At 34.2% G+C, this 27,148-nt stretch overlaps 1 protein-coding gene across 6 annotated transcripts in view; it reads left to right on the top strand.

The window, feature by feature from the left end:
- The window catches only part of LOC118187135 (hormone receptor 4-like), a 310,713-nt gene that overhangs the window by 233,546 nt on the left and 50,019 nt on the right, over positions 1-27,148 (top strand). The window contains exon 1 of one of the 6 annotated variants that reach the window (XM_085824439.1): positions 17,395-17,419. The exons of 4 other annotated variants lie outside the window; for them this stretch is intronic. The gene's annotated coding sequence lies outside the window, so the exon portion shown is untranslated. Of the gene's footprint in view, positions 1-17,394; positions 17,420-18,260; positions 18,381-27,148 lie in introns of those variants that run through there. One more of the 6 variants, XM_085824438.1, reaches the window with a different exon arrangement.

Raw genomic sequence — 27,148 nt, 5'->3', positions numbered from 1 at the left:
TTATAAGCAGTTTAAACGACGGTAACGTTGGATTATGAGCAGATCTGTTGAATTTGACTCAAAGAAGGTCTTTTAACGTTGGAATTTTCGTATTTCTGGTGATAGCATTACATCGTCTTCTCAGATGTAAGTCTCAAGTTTTTTTTTTTTTTTCTCAAAATGTTTCCTTTGAAGATCGCAAGTCTTGGCAGGTGTTTCTTTCACCCAGTTTAGACGAAGCCGCTGAGGTGTCTTTCCGAATCTGGAAATCTCACCCCTGTAGATCGAGCAACTGCAGGTTGAAGATCTCGTATTCTTCCTTCGAGAGAATATTTCAAATGTTGTCTAATAAAAGCTGTAACATGGCCCACGTCTTTGCCATACATTGGTTTCCTGCATAATGCATGACTTGTTTTAGTTCAATACATCAAAGACCTGTTTTATATCAGTTTCTTTTAGCAGTTTGCTTCTAAATTTAACTGAAATCCACCTCGGGAGGTTAGTAGGCCCACATCTGTCTCACCCGTCTGGGAGGGAGGGGGAAAATCTTGTTGGGGTGGGGTAAAAGCGGGAGTGTATATAAATGGGTTAAAACAGGAAACCGGGTTCAATGACCTGCTCTGCCCCTAGGGGCACTCGTGTTCGCTTTCGTTTTGAGCGACACAATGGCAGGGTGTGGAGAATGTTTCCCACCTCTTCCATCCTCACCCTGTCTTAACGGTTTCTAAAAATTCTCTACCCCCTCCCCCAGATTTGCTTTGGATGACTAACCCGTTTTTTATTCGAATCGATAAGAAATGTCTTCCGACTTTAATTTTTGAATTAGATACGTGCTGATGCTCTGGAAAGATGGATTATGAGATCTGTTGAATTTGACTCAAGGTCTTTTAACGTTGGAATTTTTAATGTTTGTTGGAGATGATGCCGCTCATCAAGGAATGCATACTTAAAATGACAAGGGTTGACTTTCTTTCAATGAATAGTTAATTGAAAAACGTAAAGTGTAGGAGGATTCAGAGTGGTTGACCCGGTTTTAGTTGAGCATAATTCGGTATAACTGGTTAATATTATATATCTGGTTAATAATTGGCTGAACCGATTATCTCAGAAAGAGAAGGAAATGTTCTTGCTGCATTGCATCAAAACCCGATAACTTTTTCATTGCTGATCTCCTAGGTCAGTGGATCTTACATCATGCAAACTTTTTTTTTTTTTTTTTTTTTTAACGGCCATCCTATTCTGCATGGGGCATTAACCCTTTGCGGCTCAGTGTTCCACTACATGGAACACCCAAATTGAATCGCTTCTGAAACCTTTAAATTCAACCGTAAATAGATAAAAATGCCTTTATTATATACTTTGAACTTTTCTTTTTAAACAATAGATAGCAGCATATCACAAGGAGACACAGAATTTTCATTTATTATGTGTTATTAAAATCCACTTTTTTTCAAGTAATTTTCTCTATTTTTTTAATGATATAAAAAATTTTATTTGGAAAAAAAAAATTAGGCATAATTTTGCTGGCTGTACTTCAAATTATTTGTTCTATATTTTTTTTTAATCTTTCATACAAAAACCATACGCAGAATCATTGAATGAAACCGGGTGTTCCATTAGCGGGAACACTGCGCCTTTAGCGATCTCATGCTGTTACGAATCAGAACATCAGTGCTTAGGAGAGAACATCCGTTGTTTTTTTTTTTTTTTTCGGGGGGGGGGGTGAATTCAAACAAAGCAGTATTGAGGGGTGACAGGTGTTTTGTGTTATAAAAGCCTTAGTAATGGCATCTCGAATTTTTCGGGAGTAGTTTTTTTTTAGGCGGGAATTTTATTAGTAGCTTGACTCATCTTTATTTAGACCTGCGCGAATTTTTTGCTGTCGCATTTTAGTCTCATTCCCGTTTATTTTCAATAATTGTGTAGATATTTTTCGTGTATGTATATATTATAGGCTTATATTTCTTTATTGTTAATATTAAAATAAGTTAATTTTTCATTATTAATTTTCTATAAACGGCGCGGAGAGGCCTAACTCTTTCCCAAAATTTGTAAATATTTTTGTATATAGGACTTTTGTATATAGATATTTATCTCATTTATCCGTATGTATTCAAGAATATTGTGTATATCCAGGAAACCATGTATACAGCCATAATACAGAGTTTTTTCATTCTTATACAAACGCTTCTACTCATTTTCGTGCTTCACTTCAACGCTCGCTTAGTCGCACTTTTAAAAGCTCTGGCGGCGCAGTGTTCCACCTCATGGAACACCCACAGAATTGAAACGGTAAGTGCAATTTTTACAAAATTTTACCTGTATACTCCTTTAGGACTCAATAGACTGCATATAACTTTTTTTTTTTTTAAATTCCGACGTTAACGTATAGTGCGCCGCAAAGGGTTAACGGAATCTACAGCCATATCGTTGGGTACGGTTCGAATCGCGAGAAAAACATGGATGTTTGTAAATGTGTAATGTCTTCATACGCATTTACGAGCATAGGGCGGCATAGGAGCATTAAAAATGCATTGAACTGGAATTGCCCTACAATTGGAATTGCGTTGGTGATAAGAGGATAGGAGTACGAAATCCTTGGATTTAGTCGCTCAGGGTATTCTCGATTAGAATTTAGAATGAGCTGGATAAAGTCGTATTTTCATCGATAAGTTGCTTACGGCCTTGGCCAACGGTAGGCCCTTGAGCTTAATCTAGGTTTATAAACAGGAGTATAAGTCACAGCAGTAAATTTAAGGTTCTGCAAGTCTTTTTAGTCCAAAGGAGCTTTGTCCCTGAAGGACTATTTTCGTTTTGCGATTTTGCGTCGATTCATTACAAACGGCGAATCACTTTTCAAACTGTTGCCACAAAGCATTATCGCCCTGTGTTATATTTAAAGAAAATAAATAATAAAAAATCTTTATAAATGTATGAATATTTCTCGCATTGTGATAAAACAACGGTACATAGAGCCATCGAATTTTGAATGACGTAATCCTCCTACAAATATGGCATGTGGAAGACCCAATTTGAAATTTGGAATTTGTTTTATTATCGATTTCCTATTTTGTAAAACTTTAACTAATTTTTGACTAACAAACTCAAGGATTTCAAAACGAGAAATGGCAACGTTGTACAGAAAAAACATTTTTATCTCGGGCGCGTGAGTCTCTGTATCGGAAATTCTAAAGATATGCTCATTTTAAAACTATTTTGCGATATTGCTGTTGAACTGAATTTTATGGTTTAAGTGCGAAGAACGTGATATTTAATAAGTAAATGTAACACACAAAATGTTAAAAAACGACCCTTTGGACGTAATTTCAAATCTGAAACATTTCAGATTTTTTTAATTATTATTATTATTATTAGTCCAAAGGGGTTTGAATCCCGAAGGACTATTAGTTTCGTTTTGGCATTTTGCGTCGGACGGATAAATGTCGGTTCACTTTTCAAACTGTTGCCACAAAATGTTAGAGTCCTGCATTATATTTGAAGAAATTAAATAATGAAAAATCTGCATAAATGTATGTATATTTCTCGTATTGTGATAAAACAACGGTACATAGAGTCATCGAATTTTGAATAACGTAATCCTCCAACGAATATGAGCATGTGGAAGACCAAATTTGAAATTTGAAATTTGTTTTATGATCGATTTCCTATTTTTTAAAACTTTGACGAATTTTTGATTAACAAACTCAAGGATTTCAAAGCGAGCAATGGCAACGTTGTGCAGAAAAAACATTTTTATCTCCAGCGCGTGAGTCTCTGTATCGGAAATTCTAAAGATATGCTCGTTTTAAAACTATTTTGCGATATTGCTGTTGCACTGGATCTTATGGTTTAAGTGCGAGGAACATGATATTTAGTAAAGAAAGGTAACACACAAAATATTAAAAAACGCCCCTTTGGACGTAATTTAAAATCTGAAACATTTCAGATTTTTTTTTTAATTATTATTTTGTTTGTTTAAATGTTGTTGTTAAAATTGTAATGAAAGCTAAATGATCTCAAAGTTCATATGTTGTTGCTCGATGATGATGACAGACGATTTTCTGGAGCAAAAATGGTAGAATGTGTTCTTGTTGCGTGATTAGGAATCGCATTTATCACTCGTAACTAAAAACGGGTAATTCTCGTTCGATGTTTTATATTTCTTTGTAACTCTTAACATTTTCTGGGAGGAAGGGGAAACTATTCACTGAAAGTTACTCATTATACATTATTGAGCTATCATCTTGACACTAGATCTTGCCATCGAGAGAGTTGCTACTCCGTAAGGCATAGGCTACAGTTAAAAGTTTGAACCGAATCGGCTGGATCAAAATTTGAATTGAATCAAAGTTGACGTGTAGAATTAATCAAATCAAAATTAATTTACGAAGTTATTGGATCAGTGCTTAGAGCAGAAAATTACCTCCTGTGAGCTAACGTCAAGAAACTATTTCACTGTCATTTCAAGACCATCATCTGCAAAAGCATTCTCAGATGCCGTAATCTTTTTACATTCTTTCATATTTAACAGAATTGCTCATTTTTTCGAAGCTTATCCTCGAACGCAAGTGCATGCCTCCCGATCGCGTGTCAAGTGCATAACACTGCGGCAGCTGGACTCGAGAGGTCTTGACCCTCGCAGACTGGTCACGTGCCTTTTTAATGAGTCACATTAAAAGATGTCGAGCGCGCTTCTTTGTTTCCTTTCAACTTATACTTTTTTTTAGCTTCCGTTGAAATTAGGATTGCCAGATGTTTCAGAGAGAAACATTATTCGCACAATTGGCATCAGAATATGATAGGCAGCGGTTCTTAACCTTTGACTAATACCACCTAAACAAAAACTGGAAAACGTTAGTACCACCACTACACTTTTTACAAGGATTATTTGTTTAATTTCTCGATAGAAATATTAAAATATATAATCTCTCTCTCTATATATATATATTGCCATTTGCACGATCTGTGGGCTATTTGTATTAAATATGCACGCATAAAAAATATTAGATTAAAATAAGTTATTTAATTATCAAAATTATTAGATAATTAAAGTTATAATGCTTTAATCCTAAAATTTAGTGCGAAATTTAGGCCTGTTTAAGAGAGATCAATATCTTTGTTTCAGTTAGTTTTAACCGTAAATTAGGATCTGCTTTTAATTTTGTTCTGTATTTATTTTTCAAATATGACATGGAAGGAAATCCTTGCTCATACAAATAGGTTGTTCAAGAAGGCAATAAAAATGCAATAGCTTTATTTGATATACCTTTAAATTCATTTTTTCCGGTTCAGCCAAATGTTAACAAGTCTTTTATTTTTTTAAATCTTCGGTTAGAGTACGATCACAGGAAATTTCTATCAATTTTTCTTTTTCTTCGCGAAATTTTTGAATTTTTAATAATTAAAAATACTTTGTTTCTTTAGTGTACCGCCTATTTTTCTCTTGCGTAACCACCGATTGAGAATCGCTGTGATAGGGATTCCTATGTCTGTATGAATTCTATTTAATGCGATTGCTGATTCGAAGAAAGTGTTGCATTTTTTGAAGAGATTATGGAATGTGTATGGAATTATGTTGACCTTTTTTAAACGTGAATTATCCCCAGTTTTAAATTCGCAATATATTAAGAAAGAAAAATAGGAAATATTTTTTTTTTTAATTGCACCAAGAAACAGTAACGCAATTTATCCTTTTTTATTGATAAATCAAACATGAATTTTGAAAACGCTAAAACACCATTTTTCTTTTAGTATTATTCTAAATATTTTTTTCAAGCATAACAAAACTAAAAATGTCCCTTCTTATAAGAGTGTCTTCATGTGCTGTACTAAGATACATACCAATTAATACATCTCAGTCTCTACGTCTGAGTGCTAATAATTCCTTCTAACTTCATAGTAATCTATGCATACGTATACTACTTCAGTTCACCGCAGTAGTCGTATCTTCCCAGTTGATATAAAACTAAGAACGCCATTTCAGTCACCTCCCCTTTTTTTGGCACAGCTTTCTAGTATTGTTTTTGAACGGTTTGTCCTCTGACGCACCTTAACATGACTTAACAGTCTATCAAGAATAATTGTTAAATTTATTTTCACCCTTGCAAGGATTCGTTTCATGTTATTCCTTATGACTAACGACGGAAGTTTTATATACAAACAAAAACATTTTCTATACTGATACACCATGTGTACTCATGGACCATGTGCATATTTACTCTACAAATCTAGTTAGAAACCATCTAGCCAACAATGTAGATACAAGTGCCTTCATCTTTGAGGCTTTTTTTTTCGTCTATCTTGTTTCAGATTCCATACTACTCAAATCCAATCACGAATCATTATTCCAGTCCTTTTTCCTGAATATTTGGTCTCGTACAATCTTCATCCTGAAAGAGTATTGGCACACTGATGCATGTTAGCCATTACTTAACAATACAGAAACCTTCACAAGGGTGCTTCAGTATAAAGATATTGGCACGTTTATGAACATCAGTTTTTAACTTGGAAAAAAAAAAAAAAAAAAAAAAAAACCTACTAAATAGACCAGTGTTCCATTCTAAGAAAAAATTTACTTAACTTCGGAGAGGGCTGCCTTTTTTAGTCCAAAGAAGATTTTGTCCCTGAAGGACTATTGTTTTCGCTTTGCGATTTTGCGTTGGTTCACTATTAATGTGTCCGTTTCACTTTTCAAACTGTTGCCACCAAATGTTAGAGTCCTGCATTATACTTGAAAAAATTAAAGAATGAAAAAATCTGCATGAATGTATGTATATTTCTCGCATTGTGATAAAAAACGGTACATAGAGCCATCCAATTTTGAATGACATAATTCTACTGCGAATATGACGTAATCCTACTGCGAATATGGGCATGTGGAAGCCCAAATTTGAAATTTGGAATTTGTTTTATTATCGGTTTGTTTCTTATTTTGTTTGTAAAAACTTTAACGAATTTTTGATTAACAAACTCAAGGATTTCAAAGCGAGCAATGACAACGTCGTGCGCTGGAGATAAAAACATTTTTATCTCCAGCGCACGAGACTCGGTATCGGAAATTCTAAAGGTATGCTCAATTTAAAACTGTTTTGCGATATTGCTGTTGAACTGAATTTTATGGTTTAAGTGAGAAGAACGTGATATTTAATAAATAAAGGTAACAGACAAAATGTTAAAAAATAACGCCCCTTTGGACGTAATTTAAAATCTGAAACATTTCAGATTTTCTTTTCTTTCTCCCCCCCCCTTTTTTTTTCTTCCCCTCAAGTTAAAAACTGACCTTCCTAAGGGAGCTGGCGCCTTTTTTAAGAGGCACTTTCTTGTAAGTTTTCTGATTTGGAAAAGTACTGGCTGACTTGGATAATTAATCGCTGGTAGTAGGATTAATATGATCGAGCACCCTATGAGGGCAACTCAACTTCCGTAGTATTCCTTGTTATGAACTGTGTACACTTAGTCATAAAATCATTCAACATTTTTTCTGAACATATTTATGAGGGCAACTCAACTTCCGTAGTATTGCTTGTTATGAACTGCGTACACTTAGTCATAAAATCATTCAACATTTTTTCTGAACATGAACATGAGTGAATGCTTTCATGTGAGAGATTCCTGAACTTTTTCTTGTATCAATCCTCTTCAAAAGAATGATTTTTCGTTTTTTTCCATCGGCTATCTGACATTTTATTCTATGATATGCAGTATGCGTAATCATAATACAAATAACTGCACATAAATAACTTGAAATTAACAATTAGATTAAGAATGAGAACAACGGTTTTGGACACCTGGTTTGTTAGATTTATGTTTAATTTTTGTTCCATTATTATTATTATTATTTATTTTACAAATGTGATCACATGCTCTAATTGCAAAGAAGTTCAATTTTAATTAATGTGATAGGTATACTTTATGTATTGATACATTTTCTTTTAATATTTGTGCGAAAGTGCTTTATTTAATTTTTAAACAACCTCTTTCAAAAACTTTCAACCTGTTTCTTCGTTTTCCATTCTAATTTTCCGTTTCCCCCCCCTTTTTTTTCTTTTTCTTTTTTCTTTTCTATTCTTTTATTTTTTTTCATTCTTTCTTTCTTTTTTTTTTTTCGTTTTACTTTTTATATTGCACTAATTGCATAAAAAATTATACATTTAAAAAAATATTGATTTTTTAAATATATTAAATAATGTTACTGCATTTTCCCCTTATTATTGTACATGATTTCTTGCTTACTAACAGGATGCAGCTTTATATCAATAAAAAATTCATTATCAATTTAAAAAGTAAATTGCTGTTTTTATATAATCAATGGGATGTTGATTATGCTGATAAATTGCCGATGCATATTCCGCTGTTGACCCCTCGATCATGCAGCCCCATTAAAATTTCATCGATCTCAGTGGGTCATTACCGAGGGAGGGAAACGGAGATGCAACTTTGGAGCAAATGATGACCCAGTGACGTCACATAAAAGCCAATGACTTCAAAGATTTCTAGTCGGGAAGAACAAATCTTGTGGCATAGTAACCTTGATCTGGACAGCGGAGAGGTCTTAAGATCGAACCGTCACCAAATCACCGACAAGTCGCGAGTTTCCTCCTTCAGATACCCTTGAACAACTTTGCAATAATCAAAAGATGTCTCAGTGCAAATAAGAAATTTCAAGGCAGCAAAAGTTTTCTGAGAGTGTTGGAACAACTTGCAGCCATTAGAGGATACCCGGATGTAAATGAGGAATTTCAAAGCCTCAAAAATTTCCAAATAGCCGTGAACAGCTTTACACGAAAGAGAAACTATCTGCATGCAAACGAAAAATTTTTATCTTATTCAAGTAAATTTTTTTGACATTAGATTTGGTAACGTAGAGAGGTCCAGTGGCGAAATAAAGGGAGCTTTTTGTATTGCTTGAGCAATCGGTGGAAAACATTTTGAATTAGTTTAGCAGTCTTTGAAATTTTCGTGACTCTGTTTTTTGTAGAATTTTATGCAGTTAAATGGGTCAAAGATTTTTAAGGGGGCTCATACACCTTAAAACCCATAAGATGTTCGAATAGGTGACTGTTGCAAGAATTTGGATAACTTATTTATTTTAAAAGCAATGACTACCAACATTTTACAGCTGACTACATAACATAGCTGCTTTCTGAAATAGTCATCAGAAAGTTTGTGTTGCCACAAATATTTTTATAATTTAATCCGCTTTGTGACAACATTTTTCGTCATGTTTCCAACTTGCGCGCACAGTTTAAAACATTCTATTTCATAATTTAATTCCATATTTAATATATAGCTTTTATAACATTTGGAAACTACTGTGAACCTAAAATTCTAAAAATTTCATGTTAAATTTTAATTTTATTTTGAGTTAAGTTTATAAAATGTGTTTTATTAACAAAATTTTTAATGTTTTCGTCCATAAAATTTTTCAATATTAAAATATTCATCAGATTGTTGGTTGAGTTAGAAAACAGTGCCCATATAAAGAATTCCGTCCAATTTCAAGTATGTACCATTAGCCATTTTTAAAATATCATGCGCGCAAGGTGGAAACATGGCGAAATATTTTGTCACAAAGAGGATTAAATTACAAAATTATTTGGGGCAACACAAACTTTCTGGTTATTATTTTCCAAAGCAGCTATATTATGTAGTCAGCTGTAAAAAGTTGGAAGTAATTGCTTTTAAAATAAATAAAATATTCCAATTCTTGCAACAGTCACATATTCGAAGATCATGAGTGGTTTAAGGTGTTTTAGTTTTCCTTAAATGACAATTAACAGATAAATCGGTTCAGTATCTCCAGATTCAAATCTGTGCTTCTTTTAATAGATTAATGCGCTTCAATATGTCCAATCCAGATCTTGGTATTTGTAGAAAGAGAAGAGGCAACGCACCTGACGAGTTAGGAAGAAGTCCCACCAAAATGAGGTTCGTGAAAGTTCGGATCAAGGTTGTGGCATTGTGCTGTTCGACCTTGTTCCTCTGGCCGTGAAACCCAAACGGAGGCCTCTCTGGAGCAGAGCTGGTTGAACGCTCGATTGAGCCGGAGGGCAAAGAACCGGCCTATTTTAGGTGGCATTCACCCGCCTTCCACCCGTCCACCAAAGATTCCGATTTGATTTTAAAGGAAGGAAAATCATATGAACTGATTTGTATTTTTTAAATGGCCGTAAAACCACTCTCCTGTAGGCCGGCCTGCTGTATAATTTTCTTTTGATGACATTTCATTTTGCTTCATGTTTAGGATCCGAAATACGATTTGTGGTCATCATAATAATCATTACTATTTATTTTTTAATTGACGAATTAAAATATCACACTGTTCATTAATTACAAGTTTTTTTTAATGACAAATTAAAATGAACTTTGAATGAATCCCATTCAGCTTTTACGTGCATTTTTCTATGTTACATTTTGCATGTATTTGAATCTTACATTTCTTGCATTTTGTTAACAGCATTCAAATTTATTGTTTATTGCATCCTACCGATCTCATTTGTCTTCTGTTTTCTGTTGGTTCTGCCTCTGTGTGTCCCTCGTTTTGATTGGCCATTTGCACTGCTAAGTCATTTGACTTTTGCCTTATATTTTAGCTCCTGTTTTCCGTTGGGCAAAGAGCGATATTTTTTGTATAGTATTTTATGTTTCTTTTTCAGAAAGTTAATCTTATACAGGGAAGTCTCCAAACATAAACTACCGATGGTGCCGATTTTCGAACGGTGCCAGTTAAATTATTTTTGTAGTCGACATCTAAATCAAAAATATCTTGTAGAGACATTGGGTTAAGGTTAATTAGACATTAGGTTAATTAGAAAAGCAGGAGAGATGAAAAATTAGCAAACGCCTTCTCCGAGAATCGAACCACGGACCTCTGGAATACCGGCCCAGCGTGCAGAACCACTACACCACGAAGGCACGCTAAGAAAGTGGGAGAAATACCTTATATACTCCCCTTTTTATAGGGCGACTGGGTTTTTTTTTTAGTGGACCCAGTCGTCCTGGGTGTGGAGAATCTCATGCATTATAGAGACATTTGGATTTTTGGAGAAAAACATTCCGGTTCGGATAATAACGAAGTTGCCGTACAGGAGATCTATTGAGGCGAAATTCTGCGTTAGAGATGTACTATAATTAAAGAAGCAGCTATAGATGTACTATGATTAATAACAGTAGATGTATATAATATAGATAGAGATCAAGGAGGCGAAATTCTGCGTTAGAGATATACTATAATTAAAGAAATTATACACGTATAATCAATCTACAGATACGGAGTAAGTAATGATTTCGTGTAAAATGTATTACTGGCAAATGTCTCACACCTGCAAAAACTTCGAGAATCGTTGGAAGAAAGCTGCTTGGCAGATGTTCGAATGCTCGAAACTCATCAAACGCACCATACATATCACGCAATGTCATTCTTCATGTGTACGTGTCGTTCACCATTCTCCCATCATGATAAAATGTCATTCTCGTCGCGGAGTAAAATAAATTGTTTAATCTATCATTTGTTATCTCCCCTCCTTTTTTGTAGATTTTATACATGCCTTTTAAACGCATGTGCAGTAAATACACAATTGGCACGGTTTCCTGTTTTCGCTATCTTGTATCTAAAAAACTCTGTACAGAGTTGTAAAAGAGATACTTTTGTTATTTCCGAAAAACCACTGGAAGATGCATTTAGATACAGTGAAAATAAAAAAAATAAAATATCACCTTTCTTTTCGCCATCCGCAGAACAGCTGTTTCGCTGAGTATAAGGTGCTCATCAGCTTGTTGGGTCTCGTAGATGAATAAAATAAAATTTAAAAAAAAAAAAAAAAAAGAAACTTTGCTTTGTATCCTTGGATTTATCAGCCTTATACTTAGTGTATCCCGTAATATTCCTTATAGCAGAGGTGGCAGTCTTGCTTCTTGTTGTAAATTGACTTTTCGAATAAGATATTAATGACGATATTTTTGCTGTTTTCTGAGAACCACTGGAAGGTACGTTGGAACACTCTGAAAATAAACATTAAATATCACTGGAGAATCACCCGTTATGTTTATTATAGCAGGGATAATTGTTGCAGTGTTCAATTTTTCGTGTGAGATATTAATGACGAGCTACCTATCGAGTTCTTGAAATTTAACATAATTAGATCTGTTATGAAGCATAGCGATAATGCACAAAATAACATTTAACGGTCCAGTGGAATCTTGATACAATATAATTTGGATGATATGATGTGAATTTACTCATGGGATAGGATTTGGAAGTATCAGTTGACAACTAAAATCGACTCGTTGGTCATATCAGCATTAGAGTAATATAATATTGTGTTATTACATGGACGTTTTTTCCGAGAGAATTAACCCGAAATGGGGATGTAATGTTAAATGTTTATGGAAATTTTTGACATGGCCATATAAGCATTAGAGGAACAGAACATTCTGTGTTTTTACATGGACTCTTTTTCTAAGAGAAGGTAGCCGAATGCCGATGTGGTGTTGACCGTATATGGTGGTTTTTGACGTGGCCGTACCAGCATTAGAGGAATAGAATATTGTGCTATTACATGGACTCTTTTTCTAAGAGAATGAAGCCGAAATGGCGATGTGGTATTTACCGTTTATGGTAGTTTTTGTCATGGCCGTACCAACATTAGAGGAATAGAATATTGTGTTATTTATATGGACTCTTTTTCTAAGCGAATGAAGCCGAAATGGCGATGTGGTATTTACCGTTTATGGTAGTTTTTGTCATGGCCGTACCAACATTAGAGGAATAGAATATTGTATTATTACATGGACTCATTTTCTGAGAGAATGAAGCCGAAATGGCGATGTGATGTTTCCCGCTTATGGTAGTTTTTGACATGGCCGTACCAACATTAGAGGAATAAAATATCGTGCTATTACATGGACTCTTATTCTAAGAGAATGAAGCCGAAATGGCGATGTGGTATTTACCGTTTATGGTGGTTTTTGTCATGGCCGTACCAACATTAGAGGAATAGAATATTGTATTATTACATGGACTCATTTTCTGAGAGAATGAAGCCGAAATGGTGATGTGGTGTTTACCGTTTATGGTAGTTTTTGACATGGCCGTACCAACATTAGAGGAATAAAATATCGTGCTATTACATGGACTCTTATTCTAAGAGAATGAAGCCGAAATGGCGATGTGGTATTTACCGTTTATGGTGGTTTTTGTCATGGCCGTACCAACATTAGAGGAATAGAATATTGTATTATTACATGGACTCATTTTCTGAGAGAATGAAGCCGAAATGGTGATGTGGTGTTTACCGTTTATGGTAGTTTTTGACATGGCCGTACCAATATTAGAGGAATAGAATATTGTGCTATTACATGGACTCTTTTTGTAAGAGAATGAAGCCGAAATGGCGATGTGGTGTTTACCGTTTATGGTAGTTTTTGTCATGGCCGTACCAACATTAGAGGAATAGAATATTGTGTTATTATATGGACTCTTTTTCTAACAGAATGAAGGCAAAGTGATGTTTACCATTTATGGTGGTTTTTGACTTGGCCTACCAGCATTAGAGGAATGAAAGATTCTGTGTTTTTACATGGACTCTTTTTCTAAGAGAACGAAGCCGAAATGATGGTGTGATGTTTACCATTTATGATGGTTTTTGACCTAAATTTAAGTAATAATATAATATCAACGGATGTAAATGCATCGAAATTTTAATGGTCAAAACAAATTACGTTTTTGTTGAGTTTGCTTCGTGAAATTTGTATAAGCGATATCCATTTAACTTCCTTTCTCTTCCTGTTCTTTTGTTGTCTAAGAATTAGACGGCATTGCAGAATCAGTTTAGCTTTCCCAAACGTTTTCTTTAGATAATTGTTGAATGAACATTTTTTAAAACATTTTGTCGTGCCTGTTTTGTTGTTTGAAGTTACATAGGCAAGACCACAAAGATAAAAACAGTTTGATAAATTGAAAACAACTATGATAGGAAAAGGAACGGGAGTAGTGTTTTGGGAGTGGGAATTAGATCCTTCAGAATTAACGTTTCGTCAATATATTGTTTAGATATCAGTGGTTCTGTCAATTTCCATTTTATATGTTTTTATGTGTAGTTTTAAGATTGAATTATAATGTTAATGAGATTTATTTCATTTCTTCACATTTCCAACATCTTCTTGATTAATTATCTAAATTCTTTTTAAACTAATATTCAGATGATGTTTTTTACTTACTCGTATTGTTTTCTATCAGCATTAAAAGTTGTAAAACATGAAAATTATAAACGTCCAAAATTTTGGCGATTATTATACTTGTGGAAATTACGAAGTCTTCCTTGAGTACATTTTATCTTACTTGATTTCGACCTCTTACTAAGGTTCAAAAGTGGATTTGAGCACATGGCCTACTAAGGTTCAAAAGTGGATTTGAGCACATGGCCTCTGGCTGCATCCACAATACAACAACTCCATATACTATGCTCATTTCTATCAATTATGTTCTTGACGCTGATGGCTATCGTTGGGGCCTTTTATCTTGGGTATTAACGGTTACATTATCATATAAAAATTAGATGCTGTTACCATACTCTTTCAGGCTGCCCCTTGAAATAATTTTAGATATTTCTGGGTCTTTTTAAATAATTTTAGGTATTTATATGAGAAATGACTCTTGAAGTACGTCTGCCCATATAGTTTTTTTTTTTTCCAAGGAAATGCTTTTGAAACTTTTTTTTTTTTTTTTTTTGAGTTTTATAGCAATTTGGGGAGGGGAGCGCTACGCCCGGCAAACCATGTAGTCATCTAAATAAATAAACAAATAAGTTTTTAATTAAATTTGGGTAGCTTATACGTGTATGAAATGTATACAGGTACGAGTGCATTTTATGTTTTATTAGAATAAAATAAATGCAGATCTATTGTAAAAATTAAAAATCTGCTAATTAATACACAGTTGCAAATTTCATTCCGCAAGATTGGCACGTAAGAGAAATATAAACAAACAATCAATTCATATGTACATAGAATTAACTACAGTAAGACCCCGCTTAACGCGGGGGATACGTTCCATCAAAGTAGAGCGTAATGCGAAACAGCGCTAAACGAGGCTATCTTTACATGTAAATATTGGGGTTAGGGGAAGATGGCTAGGAAATTGGTTAGGTATTAAATTTAAAAAGTATGTGTTTTTAATAAAAAAAAAAACCTAACATTTATTTCTTAAAGCCCAAATTAATACCACATTATTATTTCTTGCAAAAATAAAAACAAAATATAAATAACAAAACGAATATTCTTAAAAAAACAAATAAAATTATAAGTCAGTCATATTTAGTTAGCCTTCCGCGTTTTCAGTGTTCTGCCTTTTTGTGACAAAAGCATCTAATGTTGTTTGCCTTTTTCTTTTGCGTTGTTCTCTTAAAAGTTCTTCATAAACGGATAGAGCATCTCTAACACCACGCCTTACTTTTGAGCTCCTGTCAAAATTCGGATCATTTTCAATGAATTGATCCATTATTTCAGTTATGGTAGACAAACTCCTTTTTACAAACGCCATCGAAAGTTCTTTTTGCTCTTCTTCTGAATCACTGCTGTCAACATTTTTGTTTTCTTCTTGTTCAGTTAATTCCTTGAGCTCATCATTAGAAAGACTAGCCGCTGCTTCTTGAATTATTTCTTCGACATCTTCCACATTTACCCCTTCAAAATATGTCTGTACAATACCGCACCAAACAAGAAATACAAGTACACTCTTTCGGATATGTATTTGAAACCTATCGCTGCATAATATTTCGGGGAATCCCCGTATGCTGCGAGCGATTTCGTGGAATCCCCGGTTTGAAATAAAAGAGCGTTAAACCGAAACAGCGCTAAACGAAACAGCGTTAAGCGGGGTCTTACTGTATTGCACATCAATGTGCTGTTGAAATAATTTTTTAATCTCCTTTTATTGGTGGTATTGTGATAAACTTGGGGATTGTATTTACTTGAATTGCAGAATGCTTATATAAAAATATGTGCAGACTTATATGACCCTTGAATTATGTTGCAGTCCGAGGGTTTAATATGCAAATCTGTTATGGAGGTCTTTGCCCACTCCCTCCTATAATTTGCTCAAGGTAGTAGATGCCAACGATGAAAATTATATTTCATATAAGCATTAGTATTCAGTTTAGTATGTTTTGCGCAAAATATGAACATACGCGTTCTAAACCAGGATTTTATTTTTTTGTGAAAAAAATTGGGAGAAAGTAAAGAGCCTAAAGAATTGGTATTAATTTTACTGCAAACTCTAATTAAGTTACAGGATCAAATTAGTGCAGTTTAATGATTTATAAACTTGATTTATAATGGTTTATAAATATCTGAATGAAATACAGAATTTAAAAACTTCAACTATTTTTAAACAGGAAGAAATCCTATCTTCTGATGAGTTCTATTCTAATTTTATATTTTGAAAACTTGGAATTGAAATATATATATAAAATTTTAAATGCTATAAGAGGATGTAGAGGCCGCATTGGTGTAAGGGTTTCGGGGTAAATGCCTTGTTTTTTGCCCTGTAAGAGATCAGAGCTTGATTAGGGCGAATGTTAGTACCTCATACAGTGTTCGCGTAATTTAAGGGCCAACTGCATTGTTTTGTTCTAAAATTCAGTGTCGGTAATTCGTAAATTGGTGAATAACGAGCCTTTTAAATATTCTTTAATTTAGCTGATTAAGTCGTTTTTAATGTACTAGCTTTAGTAGGAGAATATTAACTTTGCATGAGGGTTCTCGTTTAGTTTGTGTGTGTTTTATCAGAGTTTGACTTTTGCTGCTGTTTCCATGAGCAGGGTAATCGAACTCAAAATGGGGAGTGATTGACCTTGGCCCGATCTTGAGACCGCCATCTGCTGCGGAATCGATCCGCCCCGCCCCATTCGTCGTTCTCTTTTTACCCTCCCTCCTGCCATCCGGGCGTTGAACCCGACCAGGGCAAGGTCGATATTACGTTACTTCCTTTTCGAACTCCCCTATCCATTCGAACACTCAAGGGCGGGGGTGAGGTTGGGGTAGCTTCATGAGATAATGCTCAGACGAAGCGTCTATGACTGCATTCTTTGGCACTATCGCGGGCGGCGTAATGTAATGCCGTGCAAGCATGAGTTTTCTTGCGAAGTGCAATGTGGGATATTGTAATTTGTTTTAAAACTTTCTTCTTATCTCGATCCCCCCCCCTGCATATTCGAGGTCGAATATCTTTGAGTCATTCGATATAATCTTCAGTTTCATTAAACTCGATGTAAACAAATAATCTGTTAGGTCAGTGAACTTTATCGTCGAAGAACAACTCAGCATAACTCAAATCTATTAAATTCGAATTTTAAATATGTTATAGTTGCGACCAAACGTATGTTGCTTAATATATGAAAAGAGTAATTGAACTGCTGATGTTAGCACTTAATAGCAAAAAACAGTTAAGTATGATTTTTCTGTATATAAATATGTTTAACGTGTGCAAATTAATATCTAATTAAACTCAATAATTGGTAAAATCCAACTTTTTCATTATGGATTTCAAATGAAAAGAATTAATGCATTTCAAGAGACACAAGCATTCTGTCAACTTCAGAAAAAAATCTTTACTCTATTGCATTAGCGTTGTTCGTTTGAAATCAAAACCAAATGAAAACTGAATTCTGCTTCTTATTAAACTCCGATTCATTAAATAAACTGGGTATATCTTGGAATTTGAAATTTTTGGTAAAATTCATTTATTTTTTATTACGTAATTTTTTGTGCGCATTAAGAAAAGAATAATTTTCTCTGCAAACATTTTGAAGTTCGGAGATTGCTTAATTGAAATATAATTAAAATAAATGGATAATAAATATAAAAAAAATGTCAACTTAATTTTGATTTCAAGAAATGATATGACTTTTCTATTTCAAAATTAAGTGACGTTTCATGTGCCATCTTGAAGGCACATGAAGGCATCATTTTATTTTATTACATCTTGAAGGCATCATTTTTATTTTTAAATAACTTTTAGTATTTCTGTATATATTAATTAATTATGCATATTTAGCATACTTATTAGTAAATTTTTTATGAATTAACAAGGAAGAAATTCTTATTAATTAGGAAAGAAATGTTATCATCATTTACCCCGTTTAATTAAATAATATGTTAGTTGCAATATGACAGTATTTAATTTCACATGAGCTTAATAAATAGTTTTCAGATAAATTTACTTTTATTTACAAAGTTCGCCTACAGATGGCAGTGCTTACTGAGGAGGAAAGTTTCTTCGTCTAAAGAAACGTAACTTTTTCGGTCTGTGAACTGTGTAAGGAGTGAGTGACCAGTTTCTTTTCTGTTTCCTTTTTCAAAACGGGTTTTTAAGGAGTGTGTTACTGGGGCAGATTTCTTTATAGGTAATTCAGGTTTGAAATTATGTTATATTGACTTACTTGCATTTCTTATTTTGTCTTTATGATCGTAAAAAAGTTAAAAAAATATCCGTTTTCTTTCTAATTTAATTATATATGAAAGTGAAATGAGATTTCGTGTATATACATGATAAAATAAATATAGCGAAAATATGCATGAGAGAAGTTATAGAAATTGGGGCGGATACATTTTACGGGTATCCGCTTCAATATATAAAGGTTCCGTTATATGTACTAATGATTGACAGGCATTATGAGCACGAATTCAAAATCAGCACCAACGCCTTCTGAAAAATGTTACCTAATTATAGGTAATTTCAGATAATAACACGCCTACTGTACTTTCCAAGTTCTGAAAGGAACCATTTCGGATAACACGTGTTTTCGGCTGTTGGAACTAGAGTGGATCTTCTCATGACCACCTCTTGAAATGACCAGTGTTTGTAAAGAGCATAACCATCAATACTGAACAACACTTAAAACGACCACCTAAAAAAAAAAAAAAAAAAAAAAAGGAAAAATCATTTTGATTTGTAAAGGATAGAACTACCATTGCTGAAAGATTTTCCAATGCAAGATAACTTAAAATTTTAAAATCTTTGACTATCAATTAATTGGATATGAAGATGCTTAGAATCTTCATTAAGTAAATGTATCAAGGAATACACGTAAGCGAAGCTGTTTATCTGAAGAAACTTTTAAGTGAAGGACTTGTAAGAAACCTTGGATTATTCAGAAAACGGTAAATAATGGGGCGGAGTCATTTCGTGGGGCTCCGCCTTAATTTATGTAAGTTAGCTGTGGATGATGATGATAGGATGTAATATATTTTAAAAGATTTAATTAGAAGATAAATAATAATGGTGAAAAAATTATGTACGATACAAGGTCTATTACTTTTTTCTACTTATTCAGATAGTCATAATATGTAAAAAATTATTTATTTTTTTTTTTGGAATAAAAGAAGCATGGAATAACAAGAAATACACACACATACGAGTTTTTGCAACTGAGGATAAAATGTTATTTATACACGATACGAGTTTTTGCGCTAGAATGCAGTTTGATAAATAAATATCATTTTAATTTTTATTACTGTATATTATCCGTCGAAATTAAATGCGATGAATGGGGGGGGATTGCAGTATAATATCTGGGGGGGATCACAGTTTAATTTTAAAAAATGTTAGAGACGAAAAAATTTCAATCTAGCAGATTCCATTTTAGCGCTTCAAATAATCTATGAACTTAAGAGTTGTTAAAACATTTGCGAGAGGCATACTAGTTTAAGAATTAATTTTACAAAATTCAAGATTACACAGCATCGTATAAAATAAAGTGAATCCTCTCTTAGATGACCACTCCCGTTCCTCATACTTTTGGTCGTCAATAGAAGTGGTCGTTTTAGAGAAGAAATGTTAGTAGCGATGGTCTTAGAAATACTGGTTACATTCTGAAAGGTTCAGTAAAAAATATTTGTAGTTAAGCTCCTGTTTTGTTTTGAACTTCTAAAAAATGTTTATCGTTAGCTCCTGCTTTGTTTTGGTGTTTATAATAAATGACTCGAAAACAGCTTGCAGGTAACCTTGTTTTTCCCCGAGTTTATTTTAACCTTCCGAGCGTTCAAGTTTACACCCACGAGGGGTAGACAAAGTAGGGGAGGAGAATTCAATAATTAGAAAGAAGAGCGACTGCCAACGAAAATTTGTGACTGCGCCAAAGTCTGCGTTTTGCTGTTTTCGAACCTTCACGATTCTGACAAATTTATCCTCGCGCATACGGGGTTGAAAGGAAAGAATAAACATTAAAAAGATTAAAAAAAAAAAAAAAAGTTATCTATTTTTGCGTGTTATTATCTTCCTACGTAAATTCTCTTGTAAGATGGATTTCTGTTTCAGGTTCAAGCGCCTGTAGTCTTGCATGTTTATGAGGATGGATTAACTTGGGCTCCACATTTAACAGAGGAAGAACATGATTTTTTTTAGTAGTATTAAAAAATAGAGGAGATTTATTTAGAGATGTACAGATATACGGCAGATTAGGGGTCTGTAAAAGTTAAATGAAATTATATACAACATTCAGGTGTTCTGTTCATTGTTTGTTCTAGGAACCATAATAAATGCCTTTTCTGAAAATATTCCAAAGAAGCGTGATGCTGTCACGCCTATTCATCCCCCAACATAATAATTTTTTGCCATATAATATATAATATAACGGAATTCAGTTACTTTCCGCTAGTCTTTTGATACGTCTGTATTATTTTTAAGGGGTTAAGTTAGTTTTTTTTTTCTCTTTCTTGAGCATAAAATGCAATATTTTCTGTCATCACTTGCATTAAAATAAATAGGTATTTTCTTACGCGAGGGTGGTTGTCATGTAGGCTGTAATATGTACAGTTTTCTTGTATTAGAAAAGGGCGAAAATGATTCGCCCCCAAGAATCATATGAATATTTGAATGGCTGCTGTTCTAAGTACTTTCAAGACAGAAATATGGTCCATGGGTGCCCAGATTTATGAAACAAAGAACTCCATGTCAAACCCAATTAACCCTCAAAATAGCCCCCATGATGATCGGTGCCATTTCCTGGGAAAAATTTGCTTTCGTATTCGGAGAAGTAACTGCAACCGCCATGGGGGCGCGGCGTCGCTACACGCGACAATCTTTCTCTGTCACGTGCCCGAATCCATCAGCTAGTTCTCCCTACCCCAGACTTTGGTCTCGCCCACGCAATCGGGCATTGACCCCGACGCACAACAGCGGCATCTCTGTGTATTGGGCCTTTGTCTCTTGTGATCTTGGTGTTCTTGGTGCAGACAGACAACACGTTGACCCCACTTCTACCGTCCCCTCCGCCATCTTTTGCCGATATTCGATCTCCCCTTTAAAAAATGGGTGACTGTGACGCAAGTGGAAAGCATCTGTAAAGTGATTGGTTATCAGCACTCGCCGATTGTCACTCCAAAAGGGGACAAAAATTATTTTCCCCTTCTCAAGCAGTGCATTCCTATCAGCATTCTAGACGAAACTGTCAAAAAAATAACTAGAAAAGTGAGGAGAAATCTCCTTAAGAGAATCTCCTCTCTCTCCGTCGGTCTGTGTAGAGATAGATGGTCACCGACAGAGGTTTCACTGCAAATGAAGTGGAATGATTTTGGCAAAGTTCACTTATTTCGTGAAAAGTAAAAATTTGATATGGCGGCACTTAATTCATCTAACTGTGCTATATCCGAGTTATTTACTAGCGTATATTAATATTTTGCTTATATCTTCAATATCTGCGTGCACGTATGTGTTATCAAAATTTCAAATTAATAGAAGAAAAGAAGAAAACGAAAGTTTGCATTTAAAAAATTTGAAATATATATGTAATAAAAGCAGACTTAAGTATTCATGTCGTAAACAAAATGATGGCGTAGATAGCGTATTATTTTGAATCAGTAGGGAACAATAAGAATTTTGATTGCTGCGTAGAATGTTGATTCAAAATGAATATGAAACTGGCAGTCGAGGCAGATTAAATCTTCACTTTTATTTCAGTAAACATATTGCGGCCACAAACAATTTGGCACACTACTCGTGCTTGATTCAAAATGTTTACATTTTTGGAAGCTTTGGAGGAAGAAGAGAGCAGCACGCAGCAATCCAGATAGAAGTAGAAAGCCAGCAAGTTGTGTTTAGGATAAAATCTTAATTCAGAATGAGTTAGTTCTGGTTTTCAATGCATTTAATTGAATAATTAATATTGCTGTAAGATTACTATTGGTTGTTTGAATTTTGGTTCCATTTGCATTACCATCGTTATGCAAGAATCGTATGACATAGATTAGCTTCGAAATGGCGCAGTTCAGAAAAACATTTCTATTTTTAGAATACAGAAGCGAGTTAGGATTAAGCATCACCCAATTTGGATTAACCATCACCCCCGGCTGACGGTTTCCTATTCATTATGGATCAACATTCTACGCAATCAAAATTCTTGCTTTTCAAAACGGATTCTACGTTCTATGATATCTTACGTTACTATGCCGTTAATATTTCTATGTATCTGTGCAATCAATTTTTCTACTGTGATATCAATACTTCTATGTTTGCTTTGATTGTATATATATGCCAATATTATTAATAATATTGAAAAATATAAAAATCATAAAAATATTTCGCTTAGTTCTTAAGCAAAAATGTTATTTACTGCTGCCGGTTCATGAAACAAATCTCTGTTGCTGAATAACGTTAAAATTCATCTAAAAAAGAAGTTCAGTTTTTTAAGCTGTAGCAGATGTTTCCGCATTCCTTTTTTCAATATGTAGTGAAACCTCACTTCCAAATCATTCCGGGCTGTTTAGTTTTCTTAAAGATGTCATATTTCATGCTAGTGCTTATTTATGGTTTTGAGAAATGCTGGTCATTTTCAGAGGTGATCGTTTAAGCAAGGTGGTTGCGACGAGAGAATATATTGTAAAAAGAAAAAAATTAAAGTAATAAAAAGTATTTTTTCTCCCATTTGAGTAGTACTGAACATATATACGTAAGTTAAGAAATATATATGATAAAATTCTAACTTTAATTTGTAATGGGTCTTTTAAATAGATTTATTTTCCCTTTCTGTCCTAAAAATAGCAATATGCGTATAATAAATTCTTGTGAAGTGCTTCTTTTTCAAAAGTTGTTACATAACGGCCAAACGTGAAACTAAAGTCTTTTTACCACTGTTCCTGATTTAATACTGATATAGTAGTTTTTCACTCCCCCACCCTGTTGACTTCCGTCTCTCATTTGTATCCATTTACAATTTTTTGAGTATGTAAAAAATAAGATAATCAATAATTATCGAATACTGGGCTGGTTCGTGCGCTAGTTCAGCTCTGTAACAATTTCAAGTACATTTTGTCTGGAATAATGAAGTGTTCAAGTGACCGTGGAATTCGTCTTCCTTTATAACCGTTTGAATATCATCATCATCTATTCAGTTTTCTTTTTATCATTTCTGTCAGATGTCGATGGTGGATGACGTAGGTATAATATTATTATGAAATAAACATGCATAACTATAGTTATAAGGTATTTCTCCCGCCTTCCTAGCGTGCCTTCGTGGTGTAGTGGTCCTGCACGCTAGGCCGGTATTCCAGAGGTCCGTGGTTCGATTCCCGGCGAAGGCGATTGCTCAATTTTCATGTCTTGCTTTAAAAAAATCGTAATGTCTCTACAGTGGCGCCCGAACCAAAAGGGGTGCTGGATGAGGATTCTCCGCACCCAGGATTTGGCGATTGGGTCCCCTAAAAACCCCAGTCGCCTTTTAAAAGGGGGAGTATATAAGGTATTTCTTCCGCTTTCCTAGCGTGCCTTCGTGGTGTAGTGGTTCTGCACGCTGGGGCGGTATTCCAGAGGTCCGTGGTTCGATTCCCGGCGAAGGCATTTGCTCATTTTTCATCTTGCCTGCTTCCAAAAAATACCTAATGTCTAATGGGGGCGGGAGAAGGAGCGCCAAATTATCTCCATAAATTTAGAAATTTATTTTAAGAAAAAAATTATAATTAACTTTCAGCTTTGGAAATACATCAAAGAATATTTTTTAAAAAGTGTGTTTTAAGTAATCTAGCTGAATTAAAAGAAGCATTATCAATATATATTTATTCTCAAAAGAGTAAAATTTATTATTGAAAGCAGAAGTCTTAATTTACACCTGTTGCAACAAGTTGCACAAACTAACGTACTGTCTATATTAGTAAATAGTACTAGTATAGTCTATATAGTAACTAGAAAACATCGTACTGTCTATATTAGTAACTAGTATGCGCCCGATTTTCGAACAGCTGGAATAAGCGAATGCCTGAAATTTGCTACGGTGTGAAATCCACGGGAATGAGAGAATTAAAAAAGTAGGCGACAAATCCAATTTTAAGGCTGTATATGCATTTTGAGATATAGCGATGAGATTAAATAAACAGTAAATGAAAGTGAACCATAATTAAGTAATATTCAATAAAGAAACCAAAGTGGATCAATTAAAATGTAACTCAGACTTTGCACTACAGTGAGCAGTTAACAAACAACAGTGATTGAGTAAACAAATCAACATGAGAAATTAATCAAAAACCTCGCTGTATACAGTGGTTTCAAGAAAAAACATTGTTAAACATTAATCTACATACAATACACATATACAGTACTTTAATCTAAATATAAACTTCCGGAGCAAAAAACTCGCCTTTACTTAACTAAAATGGAATAATAAATTGCGACACAATCAGTACACTTAACAACGGGCACTTGCTTTTTACCGGAGGGCAGGAAAAAAATCATTCATGCTTTCACCTTGCTGGAGGATAAGAGGAAAAAGGAGAATCCCTTTGACCTTCATCACGGCTGCCGTAAACGTCACACCACAGATATGATTCTCTACTTTCTCCCGTACACCGAAACTACAGCTCTTACTGTACCTATGTACTACTTCGCCATAACAAAATTTTCGAAGTGTACTAAAGGTCTCTCACTACGGTGACCAGACGTCCTTTATTTCAGAGGACAGTCCTTTATTTGAAGACTCTGTCCTCTAACTTTATTTATTTCCTGAAATAAACATATTGTCCTTTATTTTGAGAAATTTTTAGTATATTACAAGCCAGCATAGCTGTAAAATTTAACTTTGAAATGAATTGCCTTGAATTTCACGACTTTTTGAAGCGTGAACCGGCACTTTTGCGAAAAATCCATACATCTGGAAAGTATGAGAAATAAATTATTTAATATCCTATATTTACATATTACATTATTTAAAACTCGTTGAACATATTAATGTCTGCTTCTATTGTTGTAATAAACCTTTTGAATTACTAAGTTTTTTGGAGTTTTTTTTTTTTTTTTTTATCAGGAGGCGTCCATAAATGATCGCAATATTTGGGATAACTTTGACCCTGCCCATCCCCAATCCCCATGTCACAATTTGTCACACCTTGGAAGACCCCAAATTAACATTTGTGACGTCACACGAACGCACAAACCTCCACCCCTAACACAAAATTATTGAGCACGAATTTAAATTACCATAACCCCCACCCCCTTCATGTCACGTTACAAGTGTCCTTTATTTTCTCCGAAAAAATATGGTAACCGTATCTATCACACGTTCAAATAATTCGGAAGAGCAACTGTTTAGGAAAAAGTTTCTGCTTTGGCCGCGCAGACGAGAAAGTGTTTAGTAACTCTGACTACCATAGTGAAGGGCCTGGGTTCGAATCCCGGAGAAGGCATGGATGTAATTTGTCTGTCCCTTCATAGGAGGCATGGTGGCCCACCTATTACGTACCTCCATAATAAAGAGACTATTGCTTTCGTCCTTAGTAATTAGCCAACGCTTGTAAACGGCTAAAAAGGAAGTCCTAAAGAGTCATCCGTTTATCCCAAATCCAAAGTTATTGCTTCAATCTAAATTTATCGTTACTCAGTTGTAAGGATTATGTTAATTTTATTAACACTTAAATTTTAAGTTCCTTTCCTGTCAAATTCTTAACTTCAACTTACTACTTCCGGCCAGAACGTACTTTTGGAATCTTGCTGAATATTTAATGAGGAGGAGCGGTATTTAAACCACGAAGTTACGTACTGAGTCAGAGAGAATCAGAGTTTCTGATTTACGCGCGTCTGCCTTTTTGGCCACTCTCTCTCAGAGCTGTTATTACGCTCGGCCGTACTCAGGCCCTTGCTAAGCTTCGTAGTCAAAAAAGTTAAGGGGCCAACTCGATTTGAACCTTGATAGCTTCGGCTATACTTCTTTAGTTAATCTTAGTTTTAGTTTAATTCTTAGTCTTTTAAGTTCAAGTCCAAGTGCGGACTTTGATTGTACACTCCCAGGCGGAGTTTTGTTAAATCTTATTGGAATTATAAAGGGTTAGTTACCCTTCTATCTTGCTGTTTCTTGTCACCGAACTCAAGCGATTATTCGATAATCAGTTCTTAGATTCTTTTCCAGCATTAACTTAGAATTCCAAAGTGAGGAACTCTACACAGTATTGTACTATTTATTATTATTATCATTTTCTGTTTACTTAACTAGCTTAGAAATAATTTAATTAAAATCCGTTACGTTTATATCATATTTGCAAATCATGCTTGCTTTCCGTTCTTTGCCGTCCAACGTTTTAGAAATGATTTATCAAAATTTTGAAGATAATTAATTCTTCTATTGATGATGATGAGGGGAAAAAAAAAAAAAAAAAAAAAAAAAAAAAAAAACACCCTGATGTGGACAACACATGATTTCCTTTTGTAATTTATAGTACATTTTTTGCTATGCTTTATTAAAACTTATTTCTTCGAATTATTCTAACTTAACCGATCTGTCAATGCAAATTGAAAATGGCGTCAAAAATTGCAAATTTTAAAATTTATCCCGGTCAATTTTGGTCGTACGGGAGTCAAACGTCCAGTTTAATTTTTCCATAGCGATATAAAACTTTCCCAAATATAAGTACAGGAGCCGGAAGACAGTGTTAAACGTTACGTTTCGTTATTTGTCGATTTTTTTTTTTTTTTTTTTTAATTTACCATTGCCGAAACGTGAATATTATTCTTTTGTAATTGGAGGTATATGACTATGACCAATGATCGCGAAAATAAAGGCCGGGTATGAGGGTGACGTGTATATATATATATATGTATGTTTTGTTCTTCCGATTGCAATAAAAAAGGGAGATGCACAACTAGATGTTATAGCAGATCCATATAAAAAATTTCAAATTTCTACCGGTAATCGTT

The sequence above is a fragment of the Stegodyphus dumicola genome, chromosome 9 (genome assembly GCF_044657685.1).
Source record: "Stegodyphus dumicola isolate Sdum_Otavi_A_Nest chromosome 9, ASM4465768v1".
Taxonomy (NCBI): Eukaryota; Metazoa; Arthropoda; class Arachnida; order Araneae; family Eresidae; genus Stegodyphus; species Stegodyphus dumicola.
Note: the sequence above shows the minus strand (reverse complement) of the source record. Positions and strands in the feature narration are given on the sequence as shown.